This window comes from Corvus kubaryi, unplaced genomic scaffold (assembly GCF_017639235.1).
Source record: "Corvus kubaryi isolate FWS band 111438036 unplaced genomic scaffold, C.kubaryi_AGA036_p1.0 66, whole genome shotgun sequence".
NCBI classification, from domain to species: Eukaryota; Metazoa; Chordata; class Aves; order Passeriformes; family Corvidae; genus Corvus; species Corvus kubaryi.
Genome location: NW_024582054.1, coordinates 25,111,325 through 25,133,014, shown reverse-complemented (window position 1 = coordinate 25,133,014; position 21,690 = coordinate 25,111,325). Strand labels below are relative to the sequence as shown.

Sequence of the window (21,690 nt, the reverse complement as noted above, 5' to 3'; positions counted from 1 at the left end):
TTTTTGTTAAAAACTTTTAAGATGTAGCCTGCAACTGAAAACATAGGATCTTTTCCTGGAATAGATAATTAAATAGATAATTAAATTACGGTGAGTGTTAGAATATCATATAATCTTTATATCTGAAAGAAAATAACTAAGAATTGAAAGAGGGTCACCATGAAAGTGATCACAGCACCAAGCCCATCAGAGCTCAAGGAGTGTTTGGGTAATGCTCTCAGGCACATGATGTGAACTTTGGGGTGTCCTGTGCAGGACCAGGAGTTGGACTCAATGACCCTGATGGGTCCCTTCCAACTCAGGATAGTCTATGAACATCATGTGCAGTCTGGCCAGCAAGGTAAAGGTATAGCACTGCTTGAGTCCCTCTTGCGGCACTGAGGGACGACTGAGTCTCCTGCTTACTGCCCTAATACTTCAAGAAATGAACGTGTTTATTTCATTCCTCAGTTTCCTGAAATTGTTTAAAGTGAGCAGTCCTTTTTTGGCACGTAGTTTTGCGTATGCCATTCCCGGGTCAACTAAATTAGACACACATTCACCAAAAGAATTACCTGTTTCCACGAAAGTATGTACACCTTCCTTTTTTTATCAGAGCAGGTAGATTGACACTGAATTGTGTCACTAATACCTTTTATTTTTTCACACTTAGTATATCTTATGAACCTCCTAGTCATAACAGAATTTTACAAAAACATGGATATGTCCCTCTAGGGTAACTAGGGAATTATGAGCTTCTCAATATCTTCCATTTGTTGAAAGGAAAATTTCTGCATTGTAGTTGATTGTTTTTAGCTCCAGACCAGTAAGACTGGTTATTCCCAAAGTTACTTACACCCTATTATCACATTACCTCATTATTTTTCTTCCAGATTAGGGCATAATCTCTGTGAGCCTAAGTAATGGCACTAATGTGTTTTCTAGGGAAATTTCTTGGGCATTAAGTATAACAGGATTTTCCAAGAAAGGTGTTGAATGTGCAAAAATATATCTGCTATGCTGTTTTCCTTGGTCTTTTTAAGGGCATCTAAATCTATGAACATATTAACCCCTCTGTGTGCCATCTAAATTTCTCTTCTTGAAGAAATTATTCTTTGTATTTATGTAATTCCAATTGAGCTAGTTGTAACAAAAATAAAATAGAATAATAAAACCATGGAATCATCAAAGTCGGAAGAGACCTTTAAGATCATCCAGAGCAACCATTAACCCGTCACTGTCCCTGTAGCCCCTAGACCAGTAAACCACATCACCCAGTACCACACCCACATACCTCTAGAACACCTTCAGGGATGGTAACTCCCCAACCTCCCTGGGCAACCTATTCCTAGTAATGAATAAAGTTAGATCCATCTATAATTTCAATGCACTGTCAACCCCTGAAAACTTTGATCTACATAGAATGCAGCATGTCATGGCAAATTTAACTGTCTTGTCTCGGGTTGGTCCTGAGTCTTCCAGCATTCAGTGCCTTTTCTGCCAGCCAGAACTGGCAGGACTTGCAGCCTGCAAAGCTGTTGTGGTTCAGACTTAGTTCAGTTGCAGACTTTCTATATTTGCACTTTCCTCTTATAGCTCAGAGTTAAAAATATCTTACATTTCTATGTCAAGTACAGCACTCAAACCCCTGTAATGCAGTTTTGCAGTTAAATTACCGTGTCTGGATTAACTGTAAACTATTAACTTCAGTAGAAGTGGAGCAGAACTTGTTACTGTGAGAAATAAATCTACCTTTTTATTATCTTGCTTTCCATTGTCATCCATTGCCTTCACTGATGATAGGTGCACCATTAAAATCTTTTCCAACTGTCATCTGTATTTCCCAAAATACCCTATCTAGCAGACCTTTTTCATATCTCTTCTTCTCTTTAATAGTTCTGCATTTTTTTATGTACCACTGGTACAATGGGGTGTTGTGTGTTCATTTTAGGCCTAAAATACTTCAAATAACTTCTTTTTATTCAGTGATGCATTTCTACCTCTCTCCACTAAAACACATTAAAAGTTAACTGACAGCCATGCTACTGTTTTATATTAATGTTTTAACTCTCAAAATATTAAAAGAGAACTCAGGGAAAAAAAACCCAAGTGCTGAAAGAACTATAGCTTTTTGTGCTCTTCTGACATAAAAGCCTGAAATTATCTAGCCCTGGGTTTTATTTATTTGTGGAAAAATATTATTTAAGGGTTATGACAAATACTGTAAGTAGGAAGTCTAATGATACATGTGCTGTTATTATCAATGTATGACACATTATGGCCACTGTGGAACTACTCATTACTGAGATGTGAAGTCAAAGGCAAAGCAGTAGGGCTTGAGAACCTAATCTTGAAAATGCTCCCTGATGTGTCAGGCAATGAAACAAACACAGGCAGAAAATTCTCACCTGTGCTTGGAGTCACCACTCATCCTCACTCTTTGGGTTGTGTTCCCAAACTGGATGAGATGTATGTGAGAGGTACTGATTGGAGGTGAGAGGGAGTGTCTTTAGGATTGATTCCCAGGATGAAAATAGTGATAGTTTACATGGAATATCATCACTGAGCTGGTCAGCCTGGCAGCCAAGTAAGCTTGCAGCATTCCAGTGCCCAGTAATCCTGATTCTACATCATTTGAGACTTTGGATTGTATTCCCTCTCCTACTGCTGTCCTGTCACTCTTTTAATGGGAAGGAAAACCCAGCTGCCCGTTGCAGAAGGAAGCACAGTGTGCTTCAGTCAAGTCCCCAGTCTTAACAGCAAGGACCGAAGGACACCCCCAAAAGGAGGCATTGCATAGTCCTCACAGAGCCCGAGTCTCAGCTTATGATGCTAAATAATTGTAACAGCTGATTTCTCAGTTTGAGTCTTGCATAATCACAGCAGGCTGGAAGGAAATAATTAAACTGGGGTTTTTTCAAAGTTCTATAAAATGTCATCACTCTGATAAGAAGTACTGTGATGTTTCCATCCCTATAGACAATCAGCTTTACACTCTGGCCAAAGTTCCCCGAAGGACTGATAAATTTGAAAGAGCAGCTGTACCAGTCTTTTACGGATATTTGATTTAATATGACACGATGCTTTCTTTTGAAAAATGTATGGAGCTATACTATGGCAATAAAACACTTTTGCAGTGACTACAGAACAGACTAACTACTCTTTAGAGAGTTGTTTCAAAGAAATACACCTTACAAGGATCTGAGAAATCAGGTCTAAGAGTATTAATCCTTTTCGTTGGTGATTGCAAGGAAAACCTTTTATGATTAATTAATGGTTAATGCAAACATTCATAGTGCGATAAATAATGATATCAGGACAGAGTGATCTCACTTCTAACCTACTGAAAGAACATTTAAATGGTCAATGATAAAATTATACATCCAGATGTAGGAAGGTAAGATCATACTTTTTAGACTAGGAGACCATAAATCAGAGTCTGCTGAGGATCAAGGAGTTCTGTTCAGCTGAAAAGAAGCTAACATAACCTTAGATTTAAAAACTTAAATGGGTGGAATGTTAAGGTGTATTCACCTTTATGCACAGAGTAAAGCAACATCAGTGTTAGAAAGACTGACAAAAATTCCAGGCTGTCATTGTAGAAAAACACAATTATACCGTGACAGAAGAAACTCATGTGTGTGGAAATGGATTCAAGTATATGCTCTGTGGCTATTCCAGACCAGAGGCAAGGCTGACTGGTGTGTAATTCCTCAATGCTCCCCTCTCAGAGGCTTCTTAAAGTTACTGTTCTCCAAGTCATTCAAGAAGATATACTACATTTGGTAGGTCCCATGGAGGTGTGTATGGAATACGTGCTTTTATCAGTTAAATGAAGTCAGAAAGGAGTGAGAGGGAAGTAAAATTTTGTTGCCATTCAAAACAAACTAAGAAAAAGAAATTTTAAGGCTAAATGTTCAAAAAGGTTAACAAAAGTTAAAGGCTAATAATAGGTTAACACGGGGACCACTGGGTCATACTTTAGCAGAAATGTAGGAAAAGTAGATGAAAAGTGAAGGAAAAAGCCTTAAAGATGCACAAACTTATTCAGAAGAATCAGTAGATAAAATATTTCAAGGAGAACTAACAGAACTGGATGAAGATAGAGCACGAGAGAAGGAAAAGTTCAATACTGACAAATCCAAGTGTGTTTGGTGACAAGAAGTCTAAATTTATTGTGGGGGGAAAAGACAGGAACAGAACCAAAAAACCCATATGGAAAACCCAGTAGTAAGATCTGCTGAGCACTGCTGTAGTCAAAACACAACGCAGGCAAAGAAAAATGTAATTTTTCTGACCATATAACTCTGGTCTAGAGTATAGAAAAGAGTTCTGATCTTCACCTCGCCAACAACAATCAGAAAGAGAAAGCTTTTAGGAAAGATGAACTAAAAGTTAAAAGACTCCTTTAGGAAGAGACAGCAAAAAGAACACATTATGTTTAGGAGAAAAATATACAAAACCATGGGTAGAAAAATGATTGTCAGGTGCTCCACTTTCTACTTTCATAATGCAAGAACGAAAGACTTAAATGACAAAGAAAGGCAATAAGATCAAAACTGATAAAAAGTGATTTTTAGATAGAGTAAGTTGCATGTGGAGCTCATTGTCACAAAACAATCTGAAGGTCTAAAAAGATCAATGGGAATCAGAGTGAAGTTAGACATTTGTCTGAAGGTACAGAAATCCCCAGGCAGCAAGGCATAATCCAAATTCTACCTGGCAGGAATTAGAAAGTTAGTTCCTACTTATGAGTTCTTCCCCAATCACTCACTATGTCACTTCATCCATTTTCTTGTGAAACATTAGGGATAAGACTTTTAGTTTAGATGCTACAATGCCAAGAGCATAGAATTCCAAAATGCATCTCTGGAGATCACTGATGTGGAAAATTGGGAAGGAGGGGAGCGTTTAGGTCATTATCAAGCTGAATACAACTGTATACAGTGGTAGCAAAATATGGAAGGATACACACATGCCACATATTTTTGCAGAGTTATTCTAGCTTTCATAATATAAGGATATAAGCAGGAAATGTTTGAAGAACAAGAGAAATTAGATTGGGCTAAGTGATATAGCTGGGGAAAGAAAGCAAAACCAACAAAGACTGTTTGTGTTTAAACCTTTGTTTCTCCCAAATAAAGTTTCAAGGATGTCATGGCTTTTCTGCTATTCAGAAATATACCAACTGGTGTAATAAAATGTATGAATCCTCCCTATAAAACTTGACTACCTCATTTCATGTGTGTCAGTTATTGCTCTAAAGAGAAAAAAAAAGCAGCTTTTCTTTTTGAAATAATGACGTGACAGCATGAAATATTTCTTTCAGAGGGTTCATTTGGCTTTGTAGTAATAGCCAGGCTACTAGACTGGCCTCACTGCAGCCTTAAAGAGGAGATGATCCCAACAGCCCTTTCCTAGTGATGTCTGAAGTACAGGCTTACAGGCAAATCCTTGCTATTCTCTTTGGTTTGAGAGAGAAGAGTGATGTCATCTTCTCACTGATAATACTATTACCAAACTGGAAGTTAAAGTGAATTCTCTATCCTAGAAGAATATGCCTGTTGGATGAAATTCTGGAAACAGTTGAATCAAATAGCAAAAATCACACAAGAGATCAATAGAGCCAGAATTTCGGTCTGTAAATTTAGATCCTTTCCCAGTTGTAAAAGGACATCATAAGAACGGCTTTCTCTGGTGGGCTCTGACGTTTTCCTACAGTGTTTGTGAAAAGTCTCTTGGTATGTTGATTGCAAAAATGTCATAATACTGTATACCAAAGGTTTGTCTGCTAAGCCTTATATTTTTCATTTGCTCCTAGATTTTCTAGATATGTTCTTTTTAACCCTTCCTTATTTTAGTTAATTATCTCACTCCCCTTCATTTTATGCTTCATGTAATTATTTTGGCTCAATGGATTCTGTATTCTGCCACACTGGTGACAATCCTTTCTCTGGTTCTCTTACTTGAGTTTCTCATGTTTTCACTGTTCAAAGAAGAAATTTACAACTGTATGAGATGATCATCCTCTACCCTGAAGTTCTCCCTGTGACTTTTTCTATTTTGGCCACCCAGAAAGCTATTTGCCCCTACATATCTTGTAGTTGCTTATATGCTTTACTCTTTATCGATCTGCCTATCCCTGATTAATTCTCAAGCAGATTTTCAGCACTAAAATTCCTTCTACTTCATGACAAAGCATTTGTTTATTTCTCTACAAAGGCTATTATTTCACCGCTTCATATTCACAAAGGTATGGTCATGCCAAAGACCACTACCAACATAAATGTGCCTTCAGTTTAATTTAGACCTACTTTAATGCCCCATTTCCTTTCCATAGTCAGGAATAAGTGTTTTACAGATACAGCACCAGCTGTGGGTTTTCTTACTGAGTCCATCTCCTTTTGCCTCTGAAGATTTCATGGTCCTTGGTTCTTTTCTTCCCTCTCCTTATTTGTGATATTGTGAAGCTTTGTTTATAACCTTTATTTTACAGGTATTAATATAGAGACACTAAGACACAAATCTATCTCCCAAGTAGTCCCATTGTCACTCAACAAATGAGCTGAAAAGCAAGATTTGTGAAACTAGATGAAGTCTTGAACCACAGTGACATCTTCCCTCTTTGATACAAAAATTTAATTTAAATGCAAAACAAAACCTTTGACGGATACAAAATATATTTCAGTTTATAGAGCTTAACTAGTTGAATCTTTATCACTTGTATTATCCTTATCTTTTTTATGAAATCAGTGCAGTAATAATACAGCTTTCCTAGCTAAAATAAAATTATGATTGCAATTGTCACTGTATGATTGTGACATAAATATACAGGAAGAAGCAGTGATATTTGTAGTGCTTGTAAAATGTAAACTGTAGGATAGATGGAGATTTAGACCCTAAACCTCCACATATGAGTGCAGTTATTTATCTTGGCAATAGTAGGGGTCAAGAAACTTACTGGAAAGGAAATGCGAAGTAGATGAAGGAATTGAATCAAGGTTTCTAACGAGGCTTCTTTACTGCTTGAATCACAATCTCCCAACTAAAATAGTTGACTTCTTAAAAGATGTCACTATGTCTTCATTCAACCTTGACTGGAAAGCCAGCATGTGGTGACACTATTCATAAAGCACTGTTCATTAATTTATTAGGGTCCCATTTAGATGTTTGTTTATCCAAGCCTCTGCAATATCCTTGAGTCTTTGCAAGTGACAGCTCTTGTTCATCCCTATGCATTTGTCTTTCTGGTGCCCAAACCTGCCATTCTCCTATAGCAGTGATGGGCATAACACAGTTCAAAAGATGCCCAGCTCCTTTGAAATAATAACATCTAAAGAAAACCTACCCTTAAAACAGCCATTCTGGTGCCAGCAGAGCAAAATCCTCGACTCCCACGCTCTTTCCATTTGTATCTATCCAGAAGAATTTTTGAAATAATTAACAGAGACACTCTGGCTGAAGTCACTTTGATGTGGCTCTGCTCAGTTGCTCTTCCATTGCCACTTGTTAAGGGAGAACCTTCCTGGCCCATATTAAAAGCATTTCTTCTACAAGCACTTAGAATTGGTTGGCTTTCTGTTGACCTCTTGAGAAAGAGAACAGTTCTGTAATGTCTCTGGAGTTTGGAAAAAGCCAGAGCCTCTGTTCCCCACCTCTTTGTCAGGTATTCATCAGAAAACCATTAGCCTAGCAAAGCACTGGAAGACACATTTTTAATGCAATAATACTTCTCTTACAAATTTATTTAGTGCAGCATGACAACTTTGCAGGTGTAGGTTGTCATTATTTGATACCTCTCCATTCTTCTTCTCTCTATAGCCTTTTGATAGGCTCTCCTTATGTTTCAGTCCCTTTTTCTAGTCTCAACAGCAGCCACCTGGGATGTAAATAGGTGACTGACCTTGGTCAACAGCACTGCTTCACATATGGTCTGTGTCTCAGAAATCATATGGGGTCACAAAAGAGGACAGTTTGCATAATGTGTCTGCCTTATAACAAGAAAACAAACTTCCCTAATGTAGGGACAAGATGTACTATTGTGCTAAATAATGATACAAGCATAAAGAAACATAGTCTTGTTGAATAGAGAAAAAAGATATGTCTCTACAGTCAGGAAATTCCATCACTGGTTTTTGCTAGCTAAGGGGTAGGATAAAAAGAGGGAAACATTTTAGGCCTGTTTACAATCTTGGTTTTTCACTTATAATCTCACTTATAAATAGATAAATATTGTAAAAAACTTTCCTTTTGGACCATTGCAGTAATCATCTGAGTGGCTGTATCTCTAGACAGCACACACCAGAGAACTCACAGAGAGAAATTTCCTTGCATTTGCAGTAACTTCTAAAAAGATTCTGAATGTCAGAGCTCCATACAAGGACACAATCTGATATCTGCAATATTTCTTAGCAGTTTAAGAAATCTAGAAGATCTAGAAATACCTGTTTAAAATTACTCAAAAGAAGGCCATAGATCTCAGTTACAGAGATTTTCATTACCTGGAGAATCCCCCTCCACTCTGCTGTAGCTTTGCTTACTGATTACATGCATAGAAATTAGCAGCAGCTCTTTTCAATATGCTACAAATAGAAATGCTTTAAATAGAAGGAAAGTTCCCTTCGTGCACTCAAGAGCTCAGGCGGGGCTGCTCTGGAGGAGACAGACACTGCCTCTCATACGCTTCACTTCTGTTCTATCAACCCTTTTTTCACTCTAAAATAAGCCAAGCAGATATTGTGACCACAAATGGTCAGTTGTCCTTTGGCTGTAAGAGAAATGGATAAGGGGAAGCCTTTTTCCTCTCTGTGAAGCCTCTATAATGAACATAATAAAGACAAAACTAATGAGATTCTGTGGCACTTAAACAATAGTCAGTAGAAATGGATGAGAAATGCTACGCTTTGTCTATCAACTGCCCTACAGAGACTTAGAATGCATGTGTTCTTTACAGCTCAGCTCCATATGGGAAGATGCATTTTTGCTAATTCCAAGATTCCTGAGAAGTTATTTCATACAGTTTGTTCTTTGTTCAATTCTTTTGTCTCTTCAGAAAGGCATAGTTGAGGGGGGACAAAAAGCATTTGTGAACTCTCCTCCTTATTTTTCAGAAATAGGAATTTCAGTCCCTTACAATAAGTTTTGCCTGGCACTATGGTCCTTCCTGCTCCATTCATTAAAAATAGCAATGCAGCAGCATGAATAAATCCTTTGGGATTCTACATTAAATGCAGAGTCTTGCATCCTGCGCTGGCTTACATCTGTGTATCCCTTTTGATAACTGCTGGCACACCACTGCAGCTGTCCCTCGTAGTAGGCATTTGAAGATTAACATGCTTGCTCCTTTTTTTATTTCTCTCCCACTCTCAGGGCCTCACCCAGAAAGGTTTGCTGCACTTTGGAGGGGTGAGGCACTCTGTAGGTGCTCTGAGGACAAGATAATTGCTGAATCAAAATCTCCCATAAGAATGTGAGCTTTGAACTTTGCTTTCAAGATTTAAATTCTCTGTTTCTCAGCATGTGTATGAAAAATTGTCAGAGAATTATCTCCTAATAACATGCCTGTAGATAACCAGGGGAAGAGAGATCAGGTCTTTAAAATATTGCCCACTAAAATTCAGACTGTAAATCTTCAGTCCAGCAAGTAATTAAACACATAAATAGTCACATGAAGTTCACTGGGACTACTCATATACACAATTATGAGTATAAGCATTTGCACTACTGGGATTTAGTAATGCAGATCTAATTAAACACAACAAAAATGGTTAGCAACTCAAACTGGGTTGAGTCACTGTCAGAACTGTGCTACAGTTGCTGACTAGTGCACTGTTATTCTGGACTGAAGATATAAGTCAAAATTTCTCCTTTCATTAGGTGTGGATCCCAATGTTTTATTTTGCAATATCTAGTGGCATTAACATATTTTAAGAACTATCAAAGAGAAGATTCTTAGAGGATCTGTGGTTGCTAGGAGACTGCTGTTTCATCCTGCAAATCTTCCACACTGTGAAGAGCAAACTGGCAATAATCAGGTTTTCCTGCCAGACAGCACTCAAACAACTGAAGTTATGGTTTAGTGTTTAAAAATTTTGATTTAAACTAAAGTTTGTACAACAGGAAAATTCAGGAGTCCTTGGATTTCTCCAAGTAGGTATTTTATCTTGTATCTATAATACGGCACCATTAAATCCTTTTTTAATCAATAGTACCTTGGGTATCTGATATCTAGAAACTTGTTTTCAGTGTGCTGACAAGTTTTTCCCACCACAGAAAGAGCTGAGCTCATTTAAGTCAGTTCAGAGTGAGAGTTTGGCCATCCCCAGCCCTACCATTTCCATTGCCTTACAGGCAGACCATCTGCACCCTGAGCAACCTCAAACTGCCTCCTTTACCACCTGTGGCTCTGGGAGCTCCCAGGTTACAGCTACAGCAACAGAAGTGCATTGGTCTCCCTGGCACCTAGACATCCCAGAATATGTGCACTTAGAGGTAGGAGTGCCACAGTGGACTTTTTGCAACATTGACTCCATCTCCTAATTTTAACTAAATTAAAGGAAATATCCCATATCTGCTAAATCAGAGTGGTTTTATTGCAGTGACCGAGAGGGCATAGTAAGGATCTCGGAAATCACTGAGGTCTATAATTTGGTAATCTTTAAAATTCTGTATTCTTTATGACCCAGGAGCTCTGCTAAGCACAAGAGCATGCTATTTTCAATGAAATAACACTTGTGATCAGAGCTCTGTATCGGTTTTATGCTCTACTGGATCACTGCCTTTAGTACAGTTTAAATAGGTATATGTTACAAAGTCATTCACCTATGAAGAATAATGTCTATTTTCTCATTCATAGCTTTTAAGTTATTCAGTGTAACATCACAATATTAAACCCCAATCTGTAGGTGACTGGAGCCAGCCTTTTTATGGATTTTGATCCTGATTCTATTTAACTGCAAATGCCTTCATTTCTTATCATGCATCAGGACAGAATAATGTTCTGACCTGATCCTTCACTGTCCTCATCTAACACCATGGCCAAACTCTTTTCTCCTTCATGCATCTGTAAGGGTATATGAAAGAAAGTGCCTGTAGGGTAAAAAGGGGCAGGAGAGAGGAAAAAGGGTAAAATGCTAGCTGAAGTCACAGTATGGTTGACTGCCATTCCTTTCAGAAAAATTATAGCTTCCCCCAGAGTCTTCTGATAATCTTCTACTCTGTAATGATTCAAACCTGGATTGTAATTATATTTAAGCACTTTATAATTTCAATCTAAAACCTGACAGTTCCATGCAATTACATGTCCTAAATGTGGTATTTGTCCCCCACTATGGTAAGATTATATAGTAATAGTAGCAACGAACATGGCTGAATCATTGACAAATTCAACCTTAACTATCTTCTCGTGCTTGCCTTGACAACTAGACTATTGAATTCCAACAGTATGAAAATCTAAAAATAGCACTGTGTGAAGAAAGACTGCAGGCAAAGCCACTACATAATACAGGCTCAATGCTCCCATGAAATGTGACACGTGCAAAAGCCAGATGTAATTTTAACAATACAGCTTCCCTTTCAACAAAGGAATCTCCAGAGTCTGATTTAATATCTCCACAGTAAAGCCTAGCAACTCCACGTTTTGTGTAGGAGTAAGAACAGACTTCTTTAAACTCCCAGAAAAGAACCCCTGAGAAAAATGCTAATGCACAGTGCAGTGAAAATAAAAAGACCTCTGATGACCCTGTAGCAATTAAAGACACCATCCAAGTCCAGCATAGAAGTCACCTTATATTATACTTAAAATTATTACAATTACACTAGTGGACTCAGCAATGCTGACACACACCAGTAATATTGTGGCTTTGCAGAAACAAAAATCACTACAGCTCAGGAAATATTTCCTAGGCAATACCGGAGTGAGAGCCTGGCTGGCTCTCATGCAAGAGTGCAGAGAGGAGCTGGCAAGAGGAGCTTTACTTACTTTCATACCCTGCCTAAAAAGTAGTGAAGAGACAGATTAAGTAGTTAGCAAATTAGTTAAAGACTTGGGGAGAGCAAAGTTCAAGTCTCTTCTGCCTCTTCACATCACTGCTTGGCCTTGGAACTCCCTTAAGGAACTTTAGCTTTCTTTAGTACTTCTCTAAACCCTATCTTACCTAGCAGATTAATTTGATGGTAATTAATATTCACAGTTTAAAGCTCTAAGTGAGTTATCCATATAAATACATCTACATATAATATATTAAAAATATATGGTGATGCCTCATTATCTCTTGACCTCCATGTGGACAGCAGACACTATAATTTAACAGAGGACTGAGACAGACCTGTTTTACAGATGCATAATTTGCAGGTACCCTAAGGCAACTGAGGGAACAAATGTACAAGTCAAGTTTTACAGTGGCATAAAAAGAAAAGCAGCATCGACCGACAGCACTTCTAGGAATATGATCTCCTCTTTGCTTCCCCATATTTATACTTTCCTGGCACATGAGTAAAAGTGGTGACTAGAACAAGTTCTTTTCATTCAAGTAACATCCTAATTCCCTTCTAGTCTGCTCTGGGTTTGGGGAGATTTTTTTAATCTTTTGGGAAGATCCTATGCCTTTGGTGAAGAGACTGGTTTGAAGGAGGAAGATCAAAGATCTCCTCAGCATTATTCTCTGGCCTCATTCTTTTATTGCTTAAGTAAAGTTCTCTTAAACAATTTCAGGCAAAAATCAAAATGATCTATCACAGGCCATGGCTTTTTATTCCCTGGAAATACCATTGTTCCAGAAATAGATGTAGCACCACTGGTATGACTTTGAAGCCCCACTCCCGTTGGTTGGAAGCAGGATGAAAAATAAGGCAAATCAATTAGCAGATACTGTTTTCCACCAGTGCTGTGACAGGAGAAGTGAAAGCTTTGAAGTTTGCCTTTCTTTTGAAGGAAATGTCTGTGATATTGACTGGGTGTATTGGTGCACCTTGTTTAGTTTACTCTTCCCTGTCCATAGACAAGTTCACAAGAGACAAACGTCATGAACACAAATGTCCTACTTTTAGGACACCTTTTCAAGACCCCAGTGTATGGGTCCCAGGGAAGCAGTGGTGCCTTGGGAACTGATTCATGCTGAAGGCAGTAAAGCAGAGAGAAAATTCCGTTTGTTTTAAAAAATATTTACACTGATTTATATTGTCCTTTGTTCGTGGACTCAGAAGAGTCATGAAGACCATTAAAGGTCTGTCCTCCTGCCCCAGGCAAGGAAAGTTGTATGTAAATCCTTCCAATCTTTATGGAACATGCTATTATGGGAAATCCCCTCAGTATGTAACTACCTCTGTGATTAAAATAATCCCTCTAACACTTTCTCTACATTTTTTTCTTCACATTGAATCCATTATTTCCTATTCAATCTACACTGAACATGAAAAATGGTAGATTTCCATTCTCTTTACAGCAATCTTCACCCTGTTTGAAAACAAATATTTTCATCCATTGCAGTCTTGGTTTTGCTAGGATGTTGTTTGGCTGTCCTAGGATTCTGGTTGCCTTCCTCTGAACCTTTCCTTTAGGGGTGGTTCTAAACACAGGGCACAAAACTAGGGACCACAACAAGAATTAGAGGTGAAGTTTTATTTAACAGGGCCTCATGTGATTACTTTTATCACCTAGATAGGTATAGAAGCAGTTAGAGCATAAAATACATGTTTTGTAACAAACAGAGTTCTCGAAGTGTAGGATGTATGAATTTTGCAGTTCTGCTCCCCCTCTCATCTCTCTCTCCCACTTCCCATCTTCAACATTCATGAGCAAAACATCCTCATTATGTAGGGACATATGTAGAGATACAAAGCTGCAAGCACAGAAATTCCTGGGAGCAGCTATGTTAGAATTCATATGCCATCCTGGGTCATGACAACCCAGGCTTTGGTCCCACTCAGTACAAATCCATACCTAACCAGTCAGGAGTCAGTGCTCCAGGATATTGCAGTTACTCCTCACTATCTCAGATACCACTTTATATTATCTATTGACAAACAGGAGCTTTTTAAATGACAATTGCTGTAGCTAAATGCTTTCATATTGTGTCTGTAATTGCAGTTATCAATGTCTGTATTAGAGTACATATGTGTACTGGCAATGTCCAGTTGGTAGTGTTATTAGTAGTTTAGGAGACATAGAGCCCATTTGGTCCACTAGATTGCATCTAAGTCTCACTTAAAGTGTTTAGTTACACTGTCACTGGTGGGGTCTCACTGGATGGAACTGAAATGTACAGAGGGTTGACTGGGCAAGCAGTGTGGCTTCACCTCACTATTCTAACCTTTTGTAATGTTATGGCATCATAGGATGCTGAACAACTCTAAAGAAAATAGTTCATCAATCCATTGTCAGACATGCTGCTGTGTCTCTGCACCATAAAGGAAAAAAATTACTGTACATATCTGTCCCTATTTTAGTTGGTCAGGTCATCTGGGAACAGCTTTCCTTTTCACTTGAAAAGTTTGTACAGCTCCTAGCACTATGGATCCTCATCTCTGCTGCTGACTACAAGGACTATTTTCATAAAAACCAAGCATTTAATCACAATAGTTGCATGCACAGGTTCAAGCAATCTGATTGAGCAAAAATATACTGAACAATTCAAGTGGAGTCTGAACTATCATTTTAAGGCAGGAAGCCCCCTGTTTTCAATGATCTTTGTTCAGGTTTCACTGGATGGTTTGCCCAGTGACATGGAGAAGAGGTGTAGGTTCTTTTGGGACCCTTTTCGGAGAGAAACTACAGCATTCATGGTACTTGGGGGTAATGGGTATGACAGAAATCAGCTTGACTCATTGAAACAGCCATTTAAAAGCAGAACCTCTAGTGATATAAATCAGCAAGACTTCACTTCACTGGAGCTCTGCTAATTTGCCCCTGTTGGGAATGTGGCTTTGAGACTTTACAGAGTGAAAAAGAAACTAAGGAAGCAAAACAAAGATTCTAAAATATTAGCAAATAAAACAGCTTGAGAACACTATGTTTTCCCAACCATGCAAAAAAAAAAGCCTGTAGGTTACAGTTTCAATTTACTTTGTTGCTATTTGATACATGTTCACACATGCAGGATGTGTCATGAAGAATTTAAATGTCTGTTTTGAGAAAAAATCCCATTATTTCTTTTTATCTTATTTCTGTTATGATTATTCCCCAGTCTGTTTCAGGCAAAAATTCAGTGATGTCAGACCTTGCTAATGATTTTTAAAACACTAGTGCTGAAAAGGTCTTCAACCACACAGACAGAAAAACAAAAAAAAAAATAAAAGGAAGACCTAGTGTATACTGAAAGTCAGACAGAAGTTCAGGATAACTTAGATGTTGTCCAGTTATAAAAGAGATTCTCTGCCTCATCTTTCAGTATGAATGATAGTGAACAGGGAATAATTGGAGGATATCTGAGTAAGGATGAGGAAGGTTTAACAGAAACTATCATAATTAAGGCAGATTCAAACTAAGACTATTCACTCTGCTGGTGTCAGGAATCCTGCAGTAATCCCCAGCCCAAAATCTTGCTCAGTTGACACATGAATAGGCAAGCTCAGAAGAAAAGCTTTTCTCTGTGTGCAATGGTACAAATATATCCTAAGTGATAAAGAGAAAATGTAACATGAAGCGAAGCAAAGGCTTCATGGTCAAGCAAGCTGAGCAATCAAGGATGAGGAAAAGTGGCATAAATCATGACAGTTCTTGCAAAAGTAACTTTTTGTTAAGAGAAGCAATTTCATACTCAGGGAACAAGTCGTGATCTATCTAGATTTGCACAAAGTAGTTCATAAAGTGCTCAGTTGAGAATTACCCTCTAAAACATAAAATGGAGAGTAATTCAAGATTATTAATCTGAACAAAAACCCTATGTAAATGTTAAAATTGAAGTCTGTCAGGTTGGAAAGGGATTACTGGAACTTTCAAAGAAGGTTTGGAAACATTTTTTTGCTAATACTTGTTAGTGACTTTGAGCCAATAAACTGTTTGCCTAAATAATACAGGCATTTTGACATATTGACAACAATTAGGAAGCTCATATAAGAACTGGTTTATTTATAAGAAGAATAATGGAAACTGATGAACTTTAACACAACATATCCGCACAAAGACTTTATGTTGTGTAGCTCATCATTTGGCAGCAGCAGAGAGACAGAGATCCAGGTGTGTTGTTAGACTGTGAAACAGGTGTGAGCCTCCAGTGAGAGAGAACCACGAGAAATCTGAGACAAGCCTAAGATGCACTGCAGATATATTTTCTTTGGAGTCACTGAAGCATACATTTACCATACAAGGTACTGCCAAGGTGCTTTGTGCATGATGTTTATTCTGATCACCCATTTTCAAATCAGATTTAAGGTAATTTGGAGCAAACCCAGAGAAGGAATACTGAAATGACAGATGAAAAGGAGTACAATCTTCTGAGAGCAGTCAGAGAAGCACATCTTGTTTTCCTTCTCAGATAAAACTTCTCTTCATAAATGTGTATGGGAATGTAAAAACAGGGTGGGAGCAATAAGCTTTAAACATAAAATTGGTACAAGATCAAAGAGAGAATTGGTCATACAAAATTTAACATGGTTAAAATCACCCTCTGATTTCAATCAGTTTAGTAGTGTTCAGAAAAACAGAGTAAAAATAAATCTAACTGTTTCAAGATGGGTCCCAACAGCCTTATGGACATTGTATGACAGAGTACAGGTGTTCTGGTGCAGTGTAAAAATTCTGGGCATTGAACTTAGTCATCTGCTCTAAGAATTAAAAAGACAATTTATGTTTTTGTTTACTGAGTTGGGTCCATTTATGCCATATCTTTGCTGTATGCAGTTAGACCCAAATATCTGAGTTTTTATTTGTAACTTAATTTTGCTGTGGAGGATTTTTTCTGTAACCCTAAGAAACATCGGCAATTTGTCCCAGATAGGGAGGGAATGCTGGGAAAGTGCAATGCTACTCTTGGGGGAGTTAAGAGATTTGCTATGACTTACTTGTGGTTGTTTACATCTAAACTGGTTGACAAATGCTTTTCCTCATGTCCAACATGCAAACCCTCTACAGCTTAATGGAACCCTCCCATTCTTTTTAATATGTGTGATGTTCCTTTTCCCAAGAGAAAATCTTCAGTGGCCCCAACAAGTTCATTAGTATGGAAAGGATAAAGGCTGTTAGTCTTGGCAGCTTCTGCCTTCTTCCCTCAGTATTAAACCTCTTCACCTTTCATATCTGAACTATCTTCAGATGGTCTGAGCATAGTGGAAGTATTTCATGGCCCATGGTGTGGAGGTATGGCTGGAGAACATGCTTTCTGAGCAAAATATCTACTACATAGGTAACTGTGGAGACATGGACCCAATTTTCTATGTATCTTCATGAAATTTCTGGCAAGAGTTTTACAGAAAGACGATTCTTCTTTTGTAAACATCTATCAGATACATTCGATACAATCAAATTCAAATGAACACTTCCTCCAGCTTTTTTAAAGTTTCTATAGATTAAACTTTAGTCTTTCTTCAGGCATTTCCTGAGTGGTACTTTAAAGCTGATAAAACGAATCTCTAAAAATTGATTAAGGTCTAATTAAAGATTGATCCTATTCAATTACATAGTCTCTAATTTTTATTAAATCAAATCTTTAACTCTTGTACTCTGTGCAAAAAGAAAGGAAAAAGATCACAGTGGTTTCTATCAATAAAACTTTAGTACAACAGCGAGCACAAGAAGATGTTGAAGTAATGTAGTTGGTTTGAAAACAAGTGGCAGTTTACAAATGTGCCAGAAGTCCAGAAAACTTTAGTTGCGAAAGAGGTCTCATTTACGGGTTTCCTCAACAAAGAAATAAAAGTAACTTCCACAAAAATAAACAAGTCTGAGTAAACAGTCAGAATAAATTAGTGGCAGTAACTTCCTGCTACACTTTCTTTTCTTCTACATTTGGTAGCAACAAGCCAACATGCCGCTCCAAAGTGACTGAACACAGTGGGAAGACTTGGTGAGCACTGAGCCAGTCTGGGTCCTGTCTCTCCCTCTGAAATGAAACAGCTCTTTCCAAGAAAACAAAAGATAACAAGTGAAATTAAAAATTCGCCTTCAGGGTACTCCTTCTTTTTCACACACACATTGGGAAGATGCAGAAGGATGAAAATTAACCTCAAGATCATAGGGGAAGGAAATTTCATTAGACATCTGAAAGATCTGAAATCTTATGATTGCTTATCCCTCAAAAAGTGGTCATAAAGGAAATAAAATATAAACACACTGTGAACTGAATAGTGGTAGATAGACCATCAGCATGACTTTTTCATTAAAAAAATGTTTAGGTTCACTAATCAATACTATGGACACTGATTATATAAAAAACCCAAAGAATTGGATCACTATACTAAGTTTTATGTATGTCAATGACTAAGAATATTCTGCCATTGTCTTGAGGTTGTTTGACTCATTAATGAAACATGGAAAGGTAAAAAATTAGGGGAGCACAGTATCCTTTATTCACTCTGCCAACCTGAAAACAACCCAGAAGTTGTCACACTGTCAAAAAGGCAATAAACATATTGTAAAGAGGGAAAAAAGCACAATAAAATTTCCTGGGGTTTCCATTAACAGCATCCATGCTTTCATTCAAGCCAATAAATGACTTTGTTTTCAAAGAATATCAAATATCAACTTGCAATCTAGAATAAGTGAGGGGTGGGGGATTATATTAAATATATATATATATATATATATATATAAAACTTATTTCCTTTTTCAATATCTGCTCCAAAATGAACCTTTAAATGTTTAACATTTCCAAAAAAGGAGAGTCTCGGCAGTTGTTCAGTGTATCACACTTGCTTCCTTCAAATACTTGAAAAAAAATCAGGTTTCTACCAATATTATTAGGCATTGCCCAAAAGTGCTTCTAGGCAGAGTTGCCACACCAAGAATTTCTGTAAAAATCAAAATCTTCAAACCTGTCTCAGTATTTTAAATAAAGAGACTGTGTATGGAAATGTAGGCTATTGAATTACTAAGACCAAACTTTTTATTAAAAGAAAAAGTTGTTATTTTTAGGCCAATTAAATAAATTCTTTAGTCATACAGCATTGATATTGTTTAAAAAAAAACCCCATGTAAATAAATAACATCTGATATTTTTGTAATTAAAAGTAATTACTGATCTTAATTTAAACACACATCTTCAATCACTGCTCAGTTTAGGCATCCAGAATCACTTGAAATGAATCAACACACTAGCAAGCAACAATTTATGGATGACTTGCCATTAAGGACATTCTTATACGAACTTTTACTTCAGTCTATCTGCTTGAAATAGGTCCCACAAGGCTTTAAGGACAAGATTTGTCCTTAAAGTGGCCAATTCAGAGCTGTTTAAAATATATTTTTAACTCAATTCAGTAAGATATTTCAAATAGGAGCCTTCATGGCAGTGGGAGGATGATGCAACCTCTAAACTTCTACAGGCTAAATCAATGGCAGGGATCCGGCTAGGAACAGCAATTTTGCCGTAGTAAAAATGTCACCTTGTGATAACAGAGCTGTTTCAGAAAAGCACAGACTTTTAAAATAGTTATGAGTTGCTAAGGCTTTTTGGGGGGATAAAAGAAAAAAAATTAAAAAAAAATAAAAAGGGAGAGGAGGAAGAAATAGAGGAGGAAGAAATAGAGGAGGAAGAAATAGAAGAAGAAGAAGAAAAAAACCAAAAAAAGAGGATAAAAAGGACCTTTCTAAGGGACACAACTATCTGAGAAAATAAACTGCTTGGGATGAAAGCTATATTTCTACAGATGCTCCTGTCTTTGTTTCCACCATTTCTAGTTTCTATACACTCATTTGACTCCCTAGACTGAAAGCTAGGGCAATCTGCTGGAGAACACACAGGCTCTAGTCCTGTCCTGTGCTCTTACTTATTTACTGGAAGTGGATCCCCATCAAAAGACATAATAGAGAATTGCAGTGCTGCAGCCCAGAGAGGCCCCTGACCTGGGGCAGAGCATCCTCCTCGAGGAGGATTGATCTGAACCCACAGCTTCCACATCAGAGAGGAGCTGTCTCTTTACTGCACATCCTGCCAGGGAAAGGCAGAGGAGAACATCCTCAACGGTTCAAAGGAAAATTGGCAATATTACATGAAACAAAGAGCTTTTACTGTGAGGAGGTAAAAAACCCAGCCCTACCAGGAAAAAAAAAGGTAATTGAAGCTTGGTTTAGTTTTCTTGTTTGAATTGGTGTTAGGCATTTTCTGTGCTTTTCTTCCCCCTACTAATTTCCTGTCAGGATTGGCGGCCAATGACTCACCTGCATTCACAGATGACTGTCACCAAAACATCAGTCTGCAGCTCCTCTTCTCAATACTTTGATTTAATCACACAAAGCAACCCCCACAGTGACCCCAAGAGTGCAGCATTATTCAAAGTACTAGGCAAAAACAAGGCCAGGTAGCTTCCCTTTATGTCTGCAGATATTGCCACAACAGAAGCTCTAAAATCAGATATTCTAAGTACTCTGCCTTCATGGTGGCTCCCAGAGTTCAAGGCAAGGAAATAGTAAGTAACCCTGGAGAGAAACTATGTTGTCTCCCCAGAATTAAAGGAACATCATGATCAGGGCAGCGTTGGAGAGTTCATGTCTGGAGAGTCAAACTGTCAAGCCCATGGGTCTGCCAGCAGCTTCTAATGCCCAGCGAGAAAGCCCCTGTGGTTCATTTTCTAATCAGCAATGTTGAATCTATTTCCTGCATATGACAGCAAGATTCAATGGATAGACACAAATTAGAGAAAGCAATTATGAGTCTTTAGGTTACATTTTGAAACTCGCGGTCCAGGCAACCTTGTGGTTCCAACAGACATTGCAAGGACCATGTAAACATGTATTAGGTATGTTACTGAGAAACTGAGGAGGGTTTTTCCTGCAGCTGGCTTCCTGCCTGCCATGTTATGGTAGATGCCTAAAATCCTTAATGTTTGTCATCAGAAATTACTGTGCAAACACCAGCCTGACTGACAACTTATCTAATGGGCAAATCAAAAGTAAATGAGAAAAACGGAAGACAAGTGACCCAGTGAAGAACCAACAATTTGTCATTTGGGATGTGTTATTAAGCAGTTTGACAAATTTCCTGCTGGTCAACTGATTAAATTTACATTTCTCTATTTTTAATCTTTAATTTATTTCATACTCAAATATGATTGTTAGCCATTAATCAATAAGGTTTAAAGTGCTCATGATTAATGGCCAGTGCTTTCACTATAAATAAGAGATTCTGGCTCTAGAGATGGCAGGATTGCTCTGAGTGCTCATTCCTTAGTTACAATAAAGCGGGACCGGGAGAATTGATGAGATTCTGTCCCAGTGCTTGCTGAAATGAAATGAGAGCAGCTATTAAGGATCTGTGCGAGATAATTATGAAAAAGAAACCAAAGGGTTAACAAGAGTATGCTTTTGATATAAGTAATGCCGGAGAAATTAGAGTCTCCATGCTATAGATAAGTAGGGATTTACAGCATCTATACGGTAAAAAGAGCCCAGGCAGATTAATGAAATGACCACCCACTGCTGTGCCAGGTCTGTGAGGATGCAAGGAGAGCCTCTGTCTCCGTGGGAGAGCCGAGCCGCGGGCGAAGGGTTAACGGGAGCCCGGCGCGGCGGGGCAGGGGCCGGGGCAGGCACTGGGGCGGGGACCTTCCGGCGGGGCAGCA

At 38.1% G+C, this 21,690-nt stretch overlaps 1 protein-coding gene across 6 annotated transcripts in view; it reads left to right on the top strand.

Annotated features, from left to right (window-relative positions):
• BEGAIN (brain enriched guanylate kinase associated) overlaps positions 1-21,690 on the top strand; it is a 158,828-nt gene that overhangs the window by 23,108 nt on the left and 114,030 nt on the right. The window lies entirely within an intron of this gene.